Source organism: Oryctolagus cuniculus, chromosome 13, assembly GCF_964237555.1.
Source record: "Oryctolagus cuniculus chromosome 13, mOryCun1.1, whole genome shotgun sequence".
Lineage (NCBI taxonomy): Eukaryota > Metazoa > Chordata > Mammalia > Lagomorpha > Leporidae > Oryctolagus > Oryctolagus cuniculus.
The window spans coordinates 20,894,425-20,900,458 of NC_091444.1; the positions used below are offsets into that span (position 1 = coordinate 20,894,425).

The 6,034-nt window shown below is 57.4% G+C and overlaps 1 long non-coding RNA gene across 2 annotated transcripts; it reads left to right on the forward strand.

The window, feature by feature from the left end:
* Positions 1 to 291: 291 nt before the first annotated feature.
* On the forward strand, positions 292 to 5,399 carry LOC138844931 (uncharacterized). 2 transcript variants are annotated; one of them, XR_011381385.1, is made up of 3 exons: positions 304 to 411; positions 2,901 to 3,077; positions 5,218 to 5,399. It is a non-coding gene; the product is annotated as an uncharacterized lncRNA (long non-coding RNA). The 2 variants fall into 2 exon arrangements; XR_011381384.1 differs by lacking the exon at positions 2,901 to 3,077 and having other exon boundaries at positions 292 to 411.
* The last annotated feature ends 635 nt before the right edge of the window (positions 5,400 to 6,034 follow it).

The window sequence follows — 6,034 nt, forward strand, 5'->3', positions numbered from 1 at the left end:
CCCTGGCTGCTCCACTTCCCATCCAGCTCCCTGCTAATGGCCTGGGAAAAGCAGCAGCAGATGGCCCAAGTGCTTGGACCCCTGCTACTCATGTGGGAGACCGGGATGAAACTCCTGGCTCCTGGCTTCAGCCTGGCCCACTCCTGGCTGTTGTGGCCATTTGGGGAGTGAATCAACAAGTGAAAGACTCTCTCTCTCTCTCTCTCTTTCCCCAACTCGGCTGTTCAAATAAATCTCAAAAAAAAAAAAAAAAAGATTTTACAAGACTTCCTCCTTGGATCTCTCTCCTTTGCAAAGTACAGCTGGTAAAGGAGACTCACCCTTGGGAGGCTGAGGGTGTGGCCGACCGTGGTTCTGGACCGCAAATACCCTTCCCCTGGCGGCCAGCGGCCTGAGGCAGAGCTGATGGAGGTAGGAGGGCACCCCCTGGGGAGGGAGGCTGCCCTCAGAGGTTGGGGCTGGCTCTCGGCCACTTGCGATTCCACGCCTCTGTCCAAGTGTTCCCCACTGTCACAGTTCGAGGAGAGGGGAGGGAGGGTGAGATTTGCAGGCACTACCAGGATACTTCAAAAAGTGCCTGGAAAACGGGGTTAAAAGACCCCCCACCCCCTGGGGTTCCCAGGCTGCAGAGGCACAGCTGACCTGACCGACCCCCAGTGTTCCTTCTGCACAAGGCCCCAGCCTGGAGCGGCCCTCTGCACTCTACCATCCTGCTGCCACCCCCAGGTCCCCCTCCCCCCTCCAGCCTTTGCACCCCAGGGGGTGTCCGGGCTCCCTCCGCTCACACCCTCTCTGCCACCTCCCCCAGGACCCTCTCCAGCTCGGTCACAGCTCCCTGACCTCGGCCAGGCCCCTTCCCCTTGCTGAAGCACGGTGCTCCTGTTCTGTAGTCAGGCAAGGCCCTCGATGGCCCCGGAGCGTCCTCCCCACCCCAGGTGTTTCCACCACAACCTGTCAGCTCCCTCTTCAGGGTTTTGTGTGAGCTAATTCCCCTCCCCTCTATCAAACATGCCTTGCACTCCCCTCCTCCAGGAAGCCTTCCTGGATCAACCTCAGGCATATTCCCTTACCTGCTCAGTTCTGTGGCTACCAAGTGAGGCTGCACCCGTGCTGGTGCCAAGGGCCTCATGGGACTCTTAGCTCCTCAAAACCGCCATGCCCCAAGGCCACGCAAGGGCACACAACCTAAGTAGCAGCGGAGTTTAGTGTGGAACAGTCACCAGTCTCCCCATCCTGCCCCCTGCCCTGTAACCAGACTGTCCCAAGCCAGAAATCCCAAAACACCCCACCCGCCCAGAGACTACGCTGGCGTGCAGGTTTGTGTCTGTCGAGCTGAAGTGGGCCTTGCCTTCCAACTCTTGGCTGTGACTTTCCCCAGGGGGCCCTCTCCCACCCATTGCTTTGTTCAGGGAAAAATCCCACTTGGTGATTGAGGTGTGTTCACGCACAGTAGCTCATCAGAGGCGAACAGGACTCAGACCGTTTCCCCGTCAGGGGGAGGCGGAGAGAGACCTGAAAAGTTTCACATGTGCAGCAACACCTCCACCAGGTACGCCTACCTGCCTCGGGCCAGGCTCCCAAGGTCACTGGGTCTAACTGCTTTGTTTGCCAGCTTGGGTTCTAATCCGTTCCAGTGCCAGGGCTCAGGCGCTGTCTCCAGGCCAGCCAAGCAGCTGGCATAAGCAGAATGGATTTCGAATGGGACTCGCTCCGCTGGTTGAGACGGTGGCAGCTGGGCAAACATGGCCCTGCCCCCCTTCTCCAAGGGCTCGCACAGCTGTCCTCCAGCCTGGGTGCACCTCTCCCTCCCCTGGGAGCCCCTGGGGTGGGCGGGGTCCCAGGAGGCTGCGAGCCCCTGGACAGGCGGGATGTTTTTCCTGCCTGTGCCCATTGTGTGTGCTGAGAGCAGAACGTCACCAAGTCTCCCAGCAGGCTCTCAGCAGAGCGGGGGACGTTTCCGGAGGGGACTGGCCCCCTGTGAATGGCCACAGCTTTCCGGAAGCCCTGGCATTTCTCTGCATGGGCCCGACTGGGAGAGGGGAGGAGGCGGAGGAACGTGGAAGCTCCTGGCTCCCTGGCAGCCCACTTCAAGGTGACACCTCCTGGGGATGCCCAGTGTTTTGCCAAGGGGCTGCCGCTCCAGGAGGGGCTAGGGACTGCAGATGGAGGGGAGGGGGCGGGGCTAGTGGAGGGCGCCTGCATTGCCCTGTCTTGTTTCCGACACCCGGCCCAGTGGGAAGGCTCACGTCCTTGGGCGTGTTACCTTGGGAAAGGTAACAGCCCCGGGAAGTGGGGAGGCAGGCCTCTATTTTCTTTTTTATTTATTTGAAAGACAGAGTGACAGAGAGATAGAGAGCGGTATACACACACACACACACACACACACACACACACACACAGAATTCCATCCACTGGCTCACTGCCCTAAATGGCCACAGCCCCAGCATAAGCCAGGAGCCCAGACCGGCATCTGGAGGTCAGACTTGCTTTAAAGAAGCCAGGGTTTTGCTACTGCATGAATGATGCATGCAGTGAGTGAGGGGGTAGTTTTTTTTTAAAAGAAAGAAAGAAGGTGGGGGAGGGAGAAAGAATAGAAAGGAAGAGATTTATTTATTTGTTTGAAAGGCAGAGTGACACAGAGAGAGTGTATGTGAGAGAGGTCCTCCATCCACTGGTTCACTCCCCCAAATGCCCACAACAGCCACTGCTGGGCCAGGTAAAGCCAGGCACTACCTGGACTCAAACCTCAGTTCTTGCAAGCTGAGTGACCTTGGGCAGGTTCCTCCACCTCTCTCTGCCTGTTTCCTGCTCTGTAACATGGAGGTCGTGGCCATGCCACCTGCGTCTCCCACGTGGGAGGCAAGGAACCAGTATTTGAGCCATCGTCTGCTGCTTTCCAGGCACATGATCTGGGAGCTGAATTGAAAGCGGAGAAGCTGAGATGGCCACTCTGATATGGGATCCAGATGTTCCAAGGGGTGACCTAACCCACAGTGCCACCGCGGCCACCCCTGCTCAGTGCTGTTGGCCGGCTCACCGCTCTTTCTTCCCAGAGCAGGCGGCTGCCTTGCCCCCAGGTGAGGCTCTTTCCTGGGTGCCAGGCCCCCTGCACGCCTCTCCTGGTGTGGGTGGCCTTGGAACCGCAGTAAGACCACTCCGCCTGTCCGGGCAGGGTCCCTTTCTCCAGGGAAGGCATCTCAGAGAGGCACACGCTGGGTGTCACACGGGTTAGGAGTAAGGTCCAGACCACACGGCTGCTTTGTGGCACAGCTGGACTTTGGACCCACACCTGTGACACTCCAAAGTCTGTTCTACCAGCCTTTATCAGTCACATGCCTAAGAAAGGCCTGGGGTGTGACCTGTCTGGTGTCTGCCCTCTCTCCCCCATTCTAATTCAATAAATTGGGGTCAAGGCAGGAGTTTGCATTTTCGCCAAATCACACCCCTGATTCTGGAGCTGTTGTGGCTTGTCTGAGAAATGCCTTTGGGGTTGGGTTTTATGGTTCAAGTTCAGGCTCAAGAGCTGCAAACTCATCAGAAAACCCAGTGCAGGAGCTGGCTCTGTGGCATAGCAGGTGACTGTAGCACTGGCATCCCATGTGGGCACCAGTTCAAGTCCCAGCTGCTCCACTTCCGATCCAGCTCCCTGCTGGTGCACCTGGGAGGGCAGCCAAGGGTGGCCCAGGTCCTTGGGCCCCTGCACCCACATGGGCGACCTAGAAGAAGCTCCTGGCTCCTGGCTTTGGATTGGCCCAGTCCGGGCCGTTGTGTCCATTTGGCGTGTGAACCAGCAGATGGAACATCTCTCTCTGTCTTTTCCTCTCTTTCTCTCTCTGTAACTCCTTTCAAATAAACAAATAAACCTTAAAAGAAGAAGAAGAAGAAGAAGAAGAAGAAGAAGAAGAAGAAGAAGAAGAAGAAGAAGAAGAAGAAGAAGAAGAAGAAGAAGAAGAAGAAGAAGAAGAAAAAGAAAGAAAGAAAAGAAAATCCAGTGCTGCCCCAGGTCCCTGCTGAGCCCTCGGGAGGTGGCTCTGTCCCCTCCCTCCTCCTCTACCTAGTGATCCACACCCAAGGGAAGCAGCTGGGCCTTGAGTGGACAACAAGGATCTGTCTTCAACCTCGGAAGTCTCTCCCATGCTTTGTAACATCCATGCCCAGAAGCAAGCCCTGAGCAGCAGGATTGGGAGTAAAGACCCTCACTCACCGCCACCCCATGTGTTTGTGGACCTGTTGCCATGACAAAAGGCCTGGGACAGGCACCACTGAGACCACAGTGTAGAGGCTGCCCAGAGCTGGGTGCCCCAGAGATCCCCTGCTGCTGAGCCATCTGGGAGCTAGCTATGCCTGCAGCCCCCTATGTCAGAATTTCTGGGGGTTGAACTCTGCATTGTAAATACCTCCCTGAGGCTGTTCTGAAACCAGAGGTTTCCAAAGGGGTCTGGGACCACCGTGGCTTTGGAGATGGAAGGTTAAAGACCCATAGGACACCGACCCCACGGCATTTGCTGGAATCCCCAGGGCACAGCCATGGATTCTTGGATGGGGAGGCAGGCATGGTAGGTGGTTCAGATCCTGCCTTGGCCACTCCACCATCCTGGGTAAGGGACTTAACTCCCCATCCCCATCCCTCACACTCCAGTGGGAACACTGGTCCACCTCTCAGCGGTGGAGACCACGCGAGTGTGTGCGCAGTAGATTGTGAGTGACTTGTGCAGGTCTCTGGGGAAGCAGCTCAGCTGCCTCATGGTTTCAGGCAGTGCTGACCAAGGGCTCCCAGCAGCCTCGAGCAGGTGCAGACACCCCCCCACCGCCGCTGGAGAGCCAAGGGCTGGGTTGTGGGTGAATGGTTCTAGACTCTGACAGGGCACTCTCAAAGGACTGGGGGAGGGGGGTGTCAGGCTGCAGCTTACAGGTCCCTGGAGGGGGCAACATGGCCCTGGTGGGATGGTCTCTTGGTTAATAACCTGGGCTATGGAGGCTAGCAAGGTTGGGTCACCTGCTCTACCTCTCTGTCCTGAGTTTCCTGAAGCGTACAATGGAGCTGTCATAAACGTACCCACTTCTGTGATACTGGGAAGGCACTCAAAACCTGCCTGGCACTTACTAAGCACTCAGTAAACATTAGCCATTATTGTCTTCTGGTGGGAGGACTGTGAATGCGAGGAGGAGGGCTCCTTTAGTAGTCTTGGTAGGTAACTGCCTGTGTCTTCCATCAAGGAAATGCACCTGCCACATCCAAGTTCGCCCTGGCTGCCCTGCCCTGGAGATGATGGAGCCAAGCGTCCAAGATCTTGGGCTGGGATTTACGCCTGTGGTAAATCTTGGGAATGAGGACCAGGATGTGAGCAACAGCGGCTGCATTAGGGGAGCTTAAAGCAGAGGCACCTGGCGGAAATGGACAGCTCTCTTCTCTGCCGCTTCCTTTACCATCGGTCACCCTCCCTGGGAGCCGAGGGAGGGGCATTCGGTGAATCACCTGGTCTTTGCACCTGGGAAATCAGAGGGCGTGGTGTTCTCAAGGAACTGTCTCCCATCTTCCAGGACAGGGGAGGGCCCCCGATGAGAGGCCATGTGTGGGGAGAGTGGGGAATGCTAGGGGGAGGGGCCAGGCATGCGAGCAGGGGTGGACGGGCACACTGCAGTGGCTGAGCTGCACCCCGGGGACCGCGCAGGCGAGGGGCGTGCATGTCAGTGTTTACTGATGACTGAAAAGGATCCTTGTGTATCATAAAGAATTGGGGGGAGGGGCCGGCGCTGTGGCGTACTGGGCTAAGCTTCCTCCTGTGCCTCTGGCATCCCACATGGGAGCCGGTTCGTGTCCCGGCTGCTCCTCTTCCCATCCAGCTCTCTGCTTGTGGCCTGGGAGGGCAGTGAAAGACGGTCCAAGTGCTGGGGCCCCTGCATCCATGTGCGAGACCCGCAAGAAGCTCCTGGCTCCTGGTTATGGATTGGCTCAGCTCTGGCCATTGCGGCCATTTGGGGAGTGAACCAGCAGATGGAAGACCTCTCTCTCTCTCTCTTTGTGTGTCTGTAA